The 12,832-nt window shown below is 46.7% G+C and overlaps 1 protein-coding gene across 1 annotated transcript in view; it reads right to left on the minus strand.

Moving 5' to 3' along the window:
• Positions 1-443, minus strand: part of LOC144369271 (uncharacterized) — a 33,623-nt gene extending 33,180 nt beyond the window's left edge. The window contains exon 1 of the mRNA XM_078028589.1: positions 398-443. The gene's annotated coding sequence lies outside the window, so the exon portion shown is untranslated. The remainder of the gene's footprint in view (positions 1-397) is intronic.
• Positions 444-12,832: the final 12,389 nt, after the last annotated feature.

Consider the following 12,832-nt stretch of genomic DNA (forward strand, 5'->3'; position numbering starts at 1 on the left):
CTACTTTCCATTCTTTGTGAACTCACTCCATTTTGGGGTCCTTAACAGAGGCCATACATAGGCAGAAGTGTGTGGGAGAGGCAAGCTACTCAGAGCAGGCCAACAGGTCATAGAGAGAAAAAGAAGAAGGATAGGGGAAGCAAGATGTGAAGGGGAGGAGAAAGAGGAGGAGGAGGAGGAATATAAAAAGCACATGAAGATATAAAATAACCAGAATAAGATTACAAATCAGAAGGATAATGATGAGGAGGAAGATGAAGTGGAGCTCATCTAAAAAAATATATAGTTCCTTAAGTCATCCTTTATCCATGCACAAAAGACTTCCAATTTATACCACCTCCCAGGACTGTATTCATTTATGAATGGATTAATCCCCTAAGAAGGTCAAAGCACTCACCATCAAATGCTTCCCCAAAAACCCATGTATGAACATTGCTTCACTGGGAGAAGAGCCACTATCCACCAGAGGACAGAACCTTTTACCCCATTTGCCACCAAATAGATAAATAAATAAATAAGATTTCCCAATGTCCCCAGGGAGCAAAATTACCCCTGATTGAGTACGAATATGTTAGAACTTCTAAATCAGAAACTTCTGGATGAAAGCTTAGGAATCTACACTTTGAATGATTGACCCCGGTCCACAAGTGACTCCACAGTGCACTGCAGTATGAGAATTTCTCCAAAAAAATCCTTTAAAAAATTAGGCACACCCTATATTGGTAACTATAAGCCCAAATTATGCTTACATATTAATGTAATTTAGGTTCTCAAGGGGGGTGACACTGTCTTTGTGGCTATTGTGATGAAATTTCACCATACCTGTTCCCTTTTCCTCCCCCATGTACCCACCCAAAGTCAGGTTTACCATGGAACCTGGGATGCCCCCCACCTATAACCCACCCAACTGCCCCCTTTGCCCTCTCATCAGCAATTATCAAGCATGACTATTCCACCAATATCTTTCTTAACACTTCCTCTGAGCTATAGGGAACTCGACTTGCCCATCTACTTGTTAGCCACTTGTTGTCGCTGTTTACAAAGTCTGTCTCATCGTTGTTAACATTTTGATGTACTTGTCCACCTTATAAGTGTTGTCCAAGTTAAATCAATAGCCCCAAATGGCCTCTGCCCATGACCAAGCTCACCCACTCCCAGAGTAAATCCCATTTCATCATTGCCAACATCAGCAAAAGCATATATTTCCAATTGCACCCCCCCAGTGCACTTTTACAGAGCACAGTGCTTATTGAGTAAAATCCCACAATCTCACAGACAAGGAGCTAGTTTCAGATTCAGGAGATTTGGTGGATTTCAGTCCTGAACAGAAAGAGGGTAGAGGCTTCAGGGATGCTCACAGGACCTTGTCGTCCTCCAAGGCCCAGGCCTGTCGGTCGGCTGCTCACATTGTGTGATAGGTCTACCAGGCTTTGCCCCAAGCTCCTGTAGAGCTGAATATACAAGGCAGGACCCTCTCCTCCAAAAACCTTCTCTTATAACAATCCAGAACACTCAAGCCAAGAAAAGAGGGAATTGGGTGGCTGAGTCCTATCTTGGGGAGAATCAGAGGGAGAGACAGGCTGAGGGAACCTGGGCTGCAGAATTTCTCCCCAATTCTCTCCATCATCCTTCTTAGAATTTCACCCGCACTCCCTCCTGGTACTCAGTGTCTGGGTAGGTAGTGGGAGGCAGTAGTAATCGGTTAGCAACATGTTGCTGAAGTGTTCTTTCATTAATTTGTATTTTTCCCATTGCTATGAATACAGAGCATTGAGGAGTTACCAACACAAGAGATTTTGACTACACCAGAGGAATATGTAACCAAATGGTAACCAGATATTCTGCAGTGGTGTAGACATGACATTAAATAACACTGATTCACACAGTGAAAGCATTGTTTCCTTCCTGATGCCTTTCAATTTAAGACAGTTTTCATTTAGTGTGGGTGTTCCCACCACCACTATCACCACCTAACATTTGCTAACTTGTATTCTTCCACCCAGACTACAGATCTCAGGCTCAGAGGTTGGGATGTGGCAAGCATTTCTAGACAGACTTTCACAAAATGAAATTTACTTTTGAGTTACCTTCTATTTTAGTGAAAATTACTGCTCTTCACTTTTTTGGTAGCAATCTCAAGTTTAAAACCATATAGCAGACTCTGAAAAATAAATATTGTGGGAGACCAATCTCACATGTGACTGAGTCACACTCCCAGGCAGGGTGCTGAGGTGCTCAGTCACAGAAATGTGGCAGAGCTTTCCCCACCCTTCTTGGGTTCAAGGGTCGGTGTCTCATGCATGGGTGTGTCTTGCTACAGCCCCATGGGTGGAGCTATGCTCTCCTATTTCTTTGTAATATAACCCCTTGCCCTGTTTAGGATAGAATCTTCCATGGAAGTGCCTTGTGTGTGTGTTTCCTTCTCTTGCTGTGCCCTTGGGTGTGGCCTACCCAGGTGTCAGTCAACCTGCTGACAGTGGACATCATGAACATACTCAGCCCCCTGAAACCTGACCCCTTGCCTCATTGGAATAGCTTCACCTCAATAAAAGGGGTCAGCGCGTGCTCTCGCTCTCTCTTCCTCTTAAGGTCAGAGGAGCCATCACAGCAACCCCAAAGAAAAAGGTATTTGTGTCTCCTGTGGTTATTTTGCACAGCCCAATTATCCCAGTTCAACTGGAGTGACCCCTGAGCCTTTTAGTCATGAACAGAAACCCAGCAAAATATATTTAAGGAACAAGAAAGAGCACATATGGTTGAGGTGGATGTGGACAAGGCAGGACAGGAGAAATGTGGCCCAAGCATATGTAGAACTGGCACAGCACTGAGCTAGACCCAGGCCCTGGCAATTTGGGACACTTCTTCTAAAAGCCGGTGTCTTACAAGAACACTATGTTGAAGTCTCAGGGGACTCAGCTTTCTAGGATCTGGCACTCCGATGGTGGGATGTGTAAAGGCCTAAACAGATCAGCAGGATTCAGCCCGTCTCCTCAAAGAGTTGTGCCCACACAAGCTGGGCACTGAAATCACCTGAGGATGATGAAGATGATGATTGTTTTAAGATGAAAAAGTCCAGACTCTACCCCAGACTTACTAAATTAGATCCCAGGGGAGGGTCAGAAGACCTGAAAAATTTGAAGTTCCCAGGCGATTCTGATAAGGTGCCAGTCATGGGAACCTTTCCTATATGGAACTAGAATTTTAAACAAGAGAATCAAGTGTGGAGATGTTGTTTTTTATTTATTTATTTTTGGATACAAGGAATGGAAAAGGATATCAGGTCTTCGATTTTCTCACAAGGAGAATGGAAATGACTCCTGGGTGCCCTGCCTAGCCCAGGTGGTATTACAGGGTGGTCACTGTCCTTTGTTTACCTGTCTTACCTGGACTCCAAGCTGATGCAATGAGAACATTTTCTGGCTGAGCAGGTACTATTTTGGTACCAGTGTGGGGTGGGGGTTCAGGAACCTCCTGAGCACAGAGAGATTGACTACATACTGGTTTCGGGCTCTTGTGCTTATGGTGATCCTCCTGGATTTGCTTTTTCTCTTATGTCTAAACTCATAGACGTCATCCTTTACCATCCCATCTCCCTCTAAATCTGTATTTGTGTATTACTGTCTCCCCTAATTGAAATAGAAACATGATTTTACTAAATCATCCACGTCCGGCTCAGTATTGGTTCTCAGAAAAAAACAAAAAACAGCAAAAAGTGTGTAATGTCTATTGAACACGAAGCTCACTCATTGGCAAGGAAGGCTGTGCTTGAAAACACCTCAAGCCCTCACGGGTGTCTTCAGCTGAGAGTCTGTAGCATTTCCTCCTGGGGCCTCTTTTCCAGTGATGCTGCCGCCCTGCCCTCACCAGCTTCCCTCCCTTTCCCATCTTTCCTCTCTCTGGTCCACTCCTCAGATCCCATCCTCCCTTCAATAGGGCCTCATCCAGGAAGCCTGCCCATGTGCCTCCCACTTGATTTCAACTCCTCCAGTGCACTTGCTGTCAAAGCAGGGACTCCGAGGAGAGAGGGGCTCTCCATTCTGCACACTGAAATTTCTCAGCAGGGAGGACTCCTCCATGCTTGGATGGCAGGGCTGCAAAAACCTGGAAGGTGGAAATAGGAGGCTTCCAGGGGCCTGGTGGTGTGCCTAGTCAGGGTGCTGGTCACTGCAGTGCTTTTAATCTATGGCCCTCAAGGAGTCTTATGCTGCAGATTTGTGTACTTCTGCATCTGTATGCACACAGTTCTTCATGTGGGGGAAAAAGCAATGTCTCCAAAGTTTGCTTTATATTATACTCAACTGGTAATTTACAAACCCCAGTGTCCCATCTTAGCCCAGAGCCATTCCATCAGCCCAGGGCCAGTGGGTGGTCCAGCGGTCAGTACTATGCACAGCTCCAGGTGGATCCAGTGTGCAGCTGAATTTGAGAGCCAGTGTACCGTAGGATTTGCCCTTGAGGTTAGGATTCATTGACTTCATCTTATGACATTTCACTGGTTCAGGATATTCCTTGTCTCATGTACTACCTGTGAAATCTTCAAGTTAGCCATCTCTGGTCATTTCTACTTCTGATGGCACGTGGTTCAACAGCTTGTTGTTGGGTGGGGTCGATCATGGGCAGTCCTGGGTCACAGAGAGGGACAGGAAGACCATAATGTGGAATGGTGGTGTAGAGAGTAAGGGTGGGGCCAGAGCCCACACTGTGGTTAGGGTAGGGAAGGGATCTGAAGAGACTACCTTGAAAGTGAGCTCTGGCTGCGTTAACCAGGAATCAGGGCCTGGAAATGGAAGCCATGACAGGGCTTCTGACTAGAAAGGACACATCCTTCTGGGCTGAGGTGGAGGTCCAGCCAGACAGAGGAAAACAGAGAGGATGCAGGAGAGGGGGATGGTCTAGATCACAGAGCAGCTCCGTCATCATATCTTAGAGAGTGAATTTTTTTCTTCCAGTATTTTTGGTAAGTTCATTCACGTGCATCTGAAAACACCTTGTTTGTTGGAGAGGCCTGCTCAACCACCACAGGCGATGATATCTTGGTGGATGTGCACTGTAAAAGGAGGTGAGGTTGGTGCCAATAGAGTGTGTGGGCACTCAGGCATTGGCAAGCTTGCTTTGGAGAGAGAATCCTCTAAAAGTTATTGGGCTGGATTTTGCAAGCTCTTGTGGTTTGGCTAGATGTAGAATTCTTCCACACAATTAAGCATGATGTATATTTTAGACAGCATGGTTGCTTGGGGGGGGGAAGATTGGGGGCAAGTGCTGGGGGTCCATGTAGATCATGCTACTACTGGAGTTGGCTACCTATAATGGCAACAGCGTTTTGCTACTGCTGAGGAATATTGAACAAGTCTCTGGCCCAGTAATCCATTGCTGAACTACATCACCAACAAAAAGACATTGAGTGAGGGTGAGGACCAGAAGAGCCCGAGAACCACTTTACAGCAGCCTTGAAGTCCTAAACTCTGGTACATCATATGCCCCTACTTGGTAAGTTGTGTGAAAGAGACTTGTCCTGTATGCTTTTTACATGCCAAAATACAGCTAGTCTTTTCTCCTAAACCTATCAGGGCAGTCAGAGCAGCCAAGGAGAACCAACAACAGGGGTAAAATGGCCAGATAGACTGGGATCACTGCAAACATTTCTAGAACCGTCTTTCATGCTCTGGCTTCCCTGAGGTAAAGTGTGGAGACTCTGTGATCCAGATTTGTTAGCAAGTAGTTTTCTTGGGAGGTGATGCTAGAAAACTCCAGGTGGGAACAGGAAGTGATTAGGAACTGGAAGACAGGGTGTACCAGCCAGTTGTTGTCACTGAGTGGCTAAGCACAGTCCTGATAAGGAGTACTGGGGGTCCATGTAGATCATGCTACTAGTAGAAGCCCTCCTACAGGGTGAGAGAGCTGGGGTGTTCTCCACCCACTCCTGCCAGCCATGGCGGGAAGCTGCTGCTGGCCTTCACTGTAGGCAAATGGTCCATGGTGCTGGGGGCTGGAGGTCAGCTAGGGTGTGAAGAAATGGCATAGTGCTGGACAATGTCATCCAGCTTTGAATCCCCAGACTGGGATCTTTAGCAGGTCAAGGTCAGAGACTGTGCTCAGTGCAGCGTCTACCTCTCAGCATAGTGCCAGGCACACAGCAGACCTTCATCAATACCCGTGGAATGCTCTGGCTCGCCCCAGCCCTTCTCTAGGCCTCTCAGCTGGGCTCTCTCTGCTGGTCCTGTCTGTTCTACTATATTCAGCTCTTGCTTCTTCGTATTTCGCTTTCCTGAATTGTGTCCTCTCTCTCCACACTCCTGTGGTCACTCTTTCTCCACACTCCTGTGGGCCCAAATGGCTGTGTGGCGGGGCTGTGGCAGAGAGATCTCATTACTACCAGAGATGGAGTTTTTAAGCCAAATAAGACACGTGCTCTGCTGCTAAGGATGGTCTTCAGCATAACGTGAGGTAGAAGTTTGAAAGTAGGATTGTCCTCCCAATCTTAAGGCATATAATCCCTGTGTGCAGACCAGGAAGTGCCCTGGGAAGAAAGGCAGGTGTGGGTTTGGAATCAGAGACCAGCATGAGAAGAACACTTTCACTGCTTACTGGACAATGACCTTGGGCATGTTCTGTAACTTCTTGGGGCCTCAGTATTTGCATATCTGAAATGGGGATAGTTGTATGACTGACTTCAGGAGGTGGATAGAGAGAATCCTAGACGTAGAGGAAGAAAACACCCGGCATCTGTGAAGCACCCCGCCCCCATCATTAGTCTTTCCATGATTTTCTAAGCGTGTGTTGATTGACTGTTGGTTACAGCATGCCTGTAGATCTACCTGAGGTCCCGTCTAATCCACATGGATGGAAAAGCTCAGTTTTGCCCAGTTGCCACATTTGCAAGGCCACCTTCTAATAGAATCAGATCCAGGAAGCTGGGGTCCCTTTGCAGAACATACAGGATCCATAGCAAAGTTCAAGTCCCTGAGACAGAGAGCTTCTGCTGGTGTCCTCATGTCCTTGGGGGCACTGCAAATTCAGCTGTGCGACCAGCACGCTAGCCTCATACTAGAGGTTCTAAGCATAGAAGTTAACTAGTGAGATCAAAATAAACACACATAAACTCAATTTACCTTTTTCTTTCAACAGGTCTGAGACGGCTCTCCCTCTGGCTCCTGCCTCGAGCCACCGGGTGGGCAGTGAGGTTACACAAGACTATCAGGAGAGACAGAGAGCACGCCAGAGGATGGCCTTTTATTGGGGAACAAGAAATTCAGGGGAAAATTCCATCCAATGAAGGTCGAGGGGGACAGCATTCCAAGGTCAGGGTCAGTGATTGGTCTCAGGGTCAATGGTCAGTCACACCCCCACACGGATGGGCTCTCGCACCTAGAAAGGGTGGGGATTAGTTCTGACACAGTTTAGCTGGAAGGCCTCACACCCAGTCAGGGAGCTGCCCAATCACGTGTGAGAACGGCTTCCCACACTGCAATGCCTTTCTCCACCGATGTTCATTGAGAGCCTGATCTAGCCCAGGCCAGGGCTCCCAGCCGAGGATGTGGCAGAGAATGAAGCACCTGCCTGGCTGGCTTGTAGGGGACTTAACAATCCGGGTCAAGACAGGAAAGTGATGGTGAAGATGAGACCGGTAGGTGACGTGTCCGAAGCTCTTGGTACGGAGCACTCTTCTAAGCACCTTAACGTAAAAACTTCCTCATCATTCAATAGTTGCAGGAGGAACAGTGCTTTTGTTGTCCATAGGTGGCAACTGAGGCACTGACAGATCAGGTCACTTGGCCAAGGTCATGGAGATAGCACAGGGGGAAGAGTTGGCTGCAAACCCTCCCATGTGGCTCCAGCTTTGGGTTCTTTATCCCCCTCGGCCTGCAAACTCTTGGTCATGCTGTGGCCCCTGTGACTTGTCTGTCACCAAACAGTGATTCACTGCAGGGCCTTTCCCGAGTCCTCTTCCACCTCAGAGTGCCTGTGTCTCACAGAGAGTTAACCAGTTTCCTGGGCCCCACTGGAGTTCCTGGTTTTGCCAATCTGGGGCGGGGTCTGAGAATGTGTGTTTGTAACAAGGTCCCAGGTGACCCTGAAGCTGATGGGTCTCAACACAGGTGACTTTCCCCCTCCACTCGGGTCATTTGACAATGCCTGGAGACCTTTTGAGTTATCACAAGTCAGGGGTGCTGGTGCACAACTCAGGTAGAGGCCATGGGTGCTGCTGAATGTCTACACTGCACGGGGAAGACCTCTACAGACTAAGAAGGATGTGGCCTGATGGGCCAAGGGCGCCAAGGTGAGGAACCCAGTGTGGAGTACAAGCACATGAGCTTGGGTGTGTGAAGGTATGGCCTTGGGGCTTGTTTCAAAGTGTCTTCTGTCAGTGCAAAACGCCAGCACCTCTGAGTGGCAGTGTTTCTCACAGGCTCTGAGCAGGGATGCTGGTGCTGCTGACCAAGCGACCCCACTTTGAGTAGCCAAAGTGACATGGAGTTCTTAGGACACCATGAACTTCTCAGAAACGCAAAGTAGACATCTCCTGTGTTATATCAGAAGAAAAGAAACTCTGAGTTGGAATAATCCTCTTTGGACTCACCTAGTTGCAAGTTTGTCCTTAAAGCAGCGCTGAGACAGCGGGGCCAGGTGGGGGACAGAGCTCCACTCCTCTCCTAGCCGCAGGCAGAGGCCTGCTGGAAATGAGGAGGGTGCAGAGGTGGGTGAGAACTGCCTTGCTTCAGTCCCCAAGCATCCAGTCAAGTCTATTGTCACCTGGAGTGGTGGCTTCTTCTCCAGGGCCCACGCTATAGCATTGGGGTTTGCATCTGCCTGACTTTCAGTTCTGCGAATGGAAGGTGGGAACTGGCTGCTTGAGACATGGTTGCTCTCTTGGGAGAGGGTGTGAGAGAAATGACAGCACGCCCAGCCCTCCAGAGCCCGCACCCCTGCCCCTGTGATAAATGGCAGCTTTAACAAGGTTTGGTTGAGAGGGTCCCCACAGATTTGTGACTTCCCATGTCCACCAGCAGATGTCACTATAGCTGGCAGAACAGAAGGCCTTTCAAGAGTGAGCTGGGGGGAGCAGAGAGGGGAAAATATCATCAAATAGAAGGCAGAAGCCAAAAGTACCCTTGGCCTAGCGGGATATGGTCCATACTATCATTTTTGGAATGGGGGACATTCTCCAATAAACCCACTATCTGCTCATGTCATTGAGGTCCTGCTTTTGAGATTTAGGCAGAAATTCTCCAATGAAACACAAAGTTCCCAGCTTCTCTCAACTGAGAAAGTCTCCAGGTTTTGGCTCCTGGCCTATATGTATCATGAAACATTTTCTTGAAGGAAACAAACACTTTGCACTGAATAAACATATATTTGATGTACCTTACCCAGAGACATCACATTGACGGGTTGTACATTGCTGGTGGGACTGACTGCAAATTGGTGCAGCCAATTTGGAAAGCAGTATGGAGATATCTTGGAAAGCTGGGAATGGAACCACCATTTGACTCAGCTATTCCCCTTCTCGGTCTATTCCCTAAAGACCTAAAAAGAGCATACTGCAGGGACACTGCTACATCAATGTTCATAGCAGCACAATTCACAATAGCAAGACTGTGGAACCAACCTAGATGCCCTTCAATAGACGAATGGATAAAAAAAAATGTGGCATTTATACACAATGGAGTATTACTCTGCATTAAAAAATGACAAAATCATAGAATTTGCAGGGAAATGGATGGCATTAGAACAGATTATGCTAAGTGAAGCTAACCAATCCCTAAAAAACAAATGCCAAATGTTTTCTTTGAGAGTAACCAAGAACAGAGTTGGGAGGAAGAGCATGAGAGGAAGATTAACATTAAACAGGGATGAGAGGTGGGAGGGAAAAGGAAAGAGAAGGGAAATTGCATGGAAATGGAAGGAGACCCTCATGGTTATACAAAATTACATACAAGAGGAAGTGAGGGGAAAGGGAAAAAAAACAAGGGGGAGAAATGAATTACAGTAGATGGGGTAGAGAGAGAAGAGGGGAAGGGAGGGGATGGGGGATAGTAGAAGATAGGAAGGGCAGCAGAATACAACAGACACTAGTATAGCAATTTGTAAAACAGTGGATGTGTAACCGATGTGATTCTGCAGTCTGTATACGGGGTAAAAATGGGAGTTCATAACTCACTTGAATCAAAGTGTGAAATATGATATGTCAAGAACTATGTAATGTTTTGAACAACCAACAATAAAAATTAAAGAGAAAAAAAATTGATTCATTTTACAAATTCAGCAGCGTATTCTGAAATTCCTTTGTATCCATATAATTTTACCCGTTTTTCACAATTATTTGATAGGTGTCATGAATATTTTAATTGTTAGAATTTGTGTGTGTGTGTGTGTGTGTGTGTGTGTGTGTGTGCATGTGGTTTGGAAACATGACATAATTTTGGCCTTCTTCATGGGCCATGTTAGTAAACACAACTGCTAACAGATGCTTAGCAGTAATTATAAGTCACATTTCCTTCCTTTAATCTTTCCATGAAGATGTGCCTTTCATGTGTAAAGACAAGTGTTTTAAAAATTGACTCTCTGGACAGATCATTGGGCTCAGGTGTCAGTGTTCCAAACTGTGCCAGAAAACACCAAATCTGATTTCACAGGCTGGGCTGTCTTTAGCTCTGGCCTCCAAATTCATTCCCCTTCCTGGCTGTACAACCCATGAGACTTGCCAGAAAGGAAGAGCCATGGAAGACTTTAAGGAGGACAGCCACAGGATGCTCTTTGCTCCTAGCCTTTTGAGAAAATAATAAAAACAACATCAAGCAAACACAGGTCTAGAACCTTCTTCTGTAAATAATTAGTATTTGCCATATTGATATGTGTGCTGTGGTCCAAATTATATTTCAGAGAGAGAGAGAGAGAGAGAGAGAGAGAGAGAGAGAGAGAGAGAGAGAATGTGTGTGTGTTTAATTCTGAAGAATCAAAGCCAGAGAACAGAGAAAATTCTATTAGCTGCATCTGGATAGCACTTGGCCTCCTTTCCTAGCAGGGAAGGACCTGAAGTCAATGGCAGAGCTTGTTTTTGGTGTAAGCCAAGTGTCTCTGCAGCATTTTCGATGCTAGAGCATCGGTTCTGAGAATTTTAGTAGAGCACCTAATTGTTTTATCTTTGCAGGAACTTGCAGATGTGGGTGTTGAATGAGGGGTATCCATCAGAGGAGAAAAGTTCTTGTTTTGGAGAAGGGGAATGTCTAAAGTCTTGTTAGAATGAGTGGAATGAGGTCACTTAAGACTTCAAGGAGAGACAGAAAAGCAGGGGTAGGGGGGTGGGGTTATGGCTCAGAGGTAGAACACTTGCCTCACATGTGCAAGGTCATGGGTTCAATCCTCAGCACCACATAAATAAATAAATAAATCAAGTTATTAAAAAGAAAAGCAGGGGTGAGGATGGATATACAACAAGCCTCTGAGATGTTCTTTCCATGTCAGGAGGTAGCAGGACATTGGAGCAATGCCTCTGCATCCACTGCTCAGTTCCATCTTGAGGGCAGACCCAGCACTGCAAGCTGATGAGGGACAGGACATAGGAAAGCTATCTTTACTGCAGATGACACAACTGAGCCTCTGGGTCATCCCAGAGGATGGGGGGAGGCAGATGCAAGCCAGGCTTGGAGGACCCCATGGAGTACCACCAGGTGACAAACAGCCAGTTCAAAACTCTATCTTTCCTTAGAAAACTTGGATTAGAACCACCATTTGGCCCAGCTACCTGACTCCTCGGTCTATACCCAAAGGACTTAATACCAGCATACTGTAGTAACGCAGCCACACCAATGTTTATACAACTCAATTCACTATAGCTAAACTGTGGAAGCAACCTAGATGTTCTGCTGTGGATACAAAAACATTATCCTATATAAACACAATGGACTAATACTCAGCATTAAAAGAAAATATAATGATGGCATTTGCAGGTAAATGGATGGAGTTGGAGACTATCATGCTAAGTGAAGTAAGCCAATCCCATAAACCCAGAGGCTGAATGTTCTCTCTTAAGAACTGGATGCTGATCCAAAATGGGGGGAATGTGAGAAATGGAGAAATTTTGACCAAATGGGAGGGAGGAGAGGGGAGGACGTATGGGGCAGGATAGATGGTGGAATGAGATGGACATTATTCCCCCAGGTACATGGATAAGTAACATAGGGTGCAATGCTACATCATGTCCAATTAGGTAAATGAAAAGTTTTCTTGCAGTAGTGTACAATGAATCCAAATACATTCTGCTGACACATATACTGAATTTAAAAAATCAATTAACAAAAAACCCCTATGGTAAGAGAGCTTCCATTCCTGGAGCCCAAAGAGTACCAGGGGCCGCTGGGATAAGAGACAGAAGCAAGACAGAAGGACGCGTGCCTGTGACCTTACTCATGGGGAAGGGAATACAGTCACATAATAGAGGTAGAAAAATGGTTGTGAGCGATATTTTCCTAATGACCATTAAGGCAGATGGCAATTGGTTCTTGGCGCCTGACCCACAGCAGTCATTTTACAAGCAATGCCCATCCAGCGCTCTGTGTGGGCCTTGCTCTGGGCCACCACTCTCCCTGCCTGGCCTATGTCACAGCGTCCCCTTGCAAGCAAGAGGAGTGGCAGGCGCCTTTTCAGGGTCTCTGTCCTCCTGGGCAGCAGTCCCATCCCCCTGGCTGAGGAGCATTTCCCACGGGAAAGCCCAGCATCCAGGGCCATGCACACTGGGTCCACGCCTAGAGGGGCAGCCGCAGGCCTCACCCCTAGGAAGTTGGGGACAGGTGAGGAGGCTACTTAGTTGCTGTCTCACGTTAGGTCAGCAGCC

The sequence above is a fragment of the Ictidomys tridecemlineatus genome, chromosome 12, assembly GCF_052094955.1.
Source record: "Ictidomys tridecemlineatus isolate mIctTri1 chromosome 12, mIctTri1.hap1, whole genome shotgun sequence".
Lineage (NCBI taxonomy): Eukaryota > Metazoa > Chordata > Mammalia > Rodentia > Sciuridae > Ictidomys > Ictidomys tridecemlineatus.